This window comes from Myotis davidii, unplaced genomic scaffold (assembly GCF_000327345.1).
Source record: "Myotis davidii unplaced genomic scaffold, ASM32734v1 scaffold281, whole genome shotgun sequence".
NCBI classification, from domain to species: Eukaryota; Metazoa; Chordata; class Mammalia; order Chiroptera; family Vespertilionidae; genus Myotis; species Myotis davidii.
Genome location: NW_006293784.1, coordinates 1,352,170 through 1,354,156, shown reverse-complemented (window position 1 = coordinate 1,354,156; position 1,987 = coordinate 1,352,170). Strand labels below are relative to the sequence as shown.

At 41.1% G+C, this 1,987-nt stretch overlaps 1 protein-coding gene across 1 annotated transcript in view; it reads left to right on the top strand.

Annotated features, from left to right (window-relative positions):
• The window catches only part of SYT16 (synaptotagmin 16), a 105,198-nt gene that overhangs the window by 101,149 nt on the left and 2,062 nt on the right, over positions 1-1,987 (top strand). The window lies entirely within an intron of this gene.

Sequence of the window (1,987 nt, the reverse complement as noted above, 5' to 3'; positions counted from 1 at the left end):
ATCCCTCCTGCTGATAAAGGTTCCCCTGTGAGCCAGAATGATCAGCACCATTTCCTTCCTTCGGCCAGGTGTCCGCAGACTGGATTGTTTATGAAATTATTATTTCCCCTTCCTGTCACTTACAATTCAGGGATGGTGGCTTGGTAGGAGGTGGCCTTTCTCATAACTAGAAAACAGTCTTGCGACAGGATAAAGCTGGAAATTGCTCTCTTTGTGAAATAAGCAGGTCCTTGCTTGCAAGGTTAATTCAGTTCCCACTGCCACCCTGGCAGCAGAATTCCCAGTGCAGTTTGGTGGCTGGATTGAACTTTTCCTTCAGGAATCATGTAGCCCTACAGAAGCAGCAATGCTAATTCACTCCCCTATTGTTGGTTTGCTGATAGCTTTTCCGTAAAGCAGTTTGAAGAGTGGAGAGCCCGAGTCTGAGAAAGAGAAGTGTTTTCCCACCTGAAGTGTAATTTCACACCTTGTGTTTCTCAGTGGATAAGTGCGTAAAACAACACATCAGACCAGGAGAGGAGAAAATCAACACAGAAAGAACACCGCAGGCTGTAGTTTGTTTCCCATCCTACAATGCTCTCCTCTACGTAGATTACAGAGACCTGGGTTTACGCTTGTAAAAAGTTTGACTGGTTTTAGGTGGGAAAGTGAGCAGTAAACACAAATCAGCTTTCAGTCTGTACAGAATGTACAGGACAATAGAATTTGGAAAGCACCTGAGCATTTAGGATTTTTTTAAAATAGAGCATACGTACGTTAGTGATAAAAGTCATAGTTAAGAAAAAAGTCAAGAAATTGATAAGTGATGTTCCTAAAAATATAATTGTTTTAGGAATGATGTTCTTTGTAATGATCCTTTCAAGAATTTTAGCAAAAGTAGTAGACTATATCAGTGATTTGGACGTTTTCTTTCCTTTCTATAAATGACTAAATATATGATGCTAGTTACCATTTTACAGCATAATAGTGCAAGGATCATCAAACAAGCTGCATTTTGCAAGTTTGGAAAAACTTGAGACCAAAAGAACAAAGAAAAGTTGAGCATCCTGGCTAGTCATGAGCATTCATTATAAAATACTTAATACTTATTGAATGTGTGCTACATGTTAGACCCTGGGCCAGGCTTTGGATACAATAATAAACAAGGCAATTCCTCCTTTTACCACTGGGGTACTGAGAGTCTTGCAAACAAGTAAACAAGCAATGAAATACTGGGTGATAAGTGCTGAGAGAAGCTAAAATAGGATTAAATTTTTTTTTTCCGATTACAGTTTACATTCAGTATTATTTTGTGTTAGTTTCAGGTGGGTAGCGCAGTGGTTAGACAATCAAATGCTTTGCAAGGTGTCCCCCACAATATTGCCAGTATCCACCTGGCAGCATGCGTGGTGATGACGATGCTATTGACTATGTTTTCTATGCTGTGCTCTACATCCCTTGCCTACTTTGTGACTACCAATCTGTGCCTCTCAGTCCCTTCACCTTTTCACCTACTCCTCCAACCCTCCTCCCCTCTGGCGCCCATCAGTCTGTTCTCTGTATCTGTGTCTATAAAACTTGATTTTGATGAGACCCCCTGGAGGGTTATCTGAACTAGGCCTGGTGGGGAGGGAGAGTGGTCAGGAAATCTGGATAAAGTAACGTCCAAACCAAACCAGTGAGTAGAAGTCATGTGAAGGTGGGTATCACTTGGGCTATCGGGACATGATAACTTGTGTAAAAGTGAACGGGAAAGAGAGCAGGTGGGTTTGGAGGGATGAAGGTAGTTCAAAGTGGTTGGATTACAATTTGTAAAGGCAACAGTGGTGTGCAATAAGACTAGAAGATAAACAGGGCCCAAGTATTTAGTCTGTATAAAGAAATTTAATTTTATCCTGAGACGAGTGGGAAGTATTGACAAGTTTGTTTTTGCTTATTAGTGAAAGTGACATGACCAGGTAGGCATTTTACAAATATTGCCTTATCCAGTGACGGTGTGGGGAGCAAG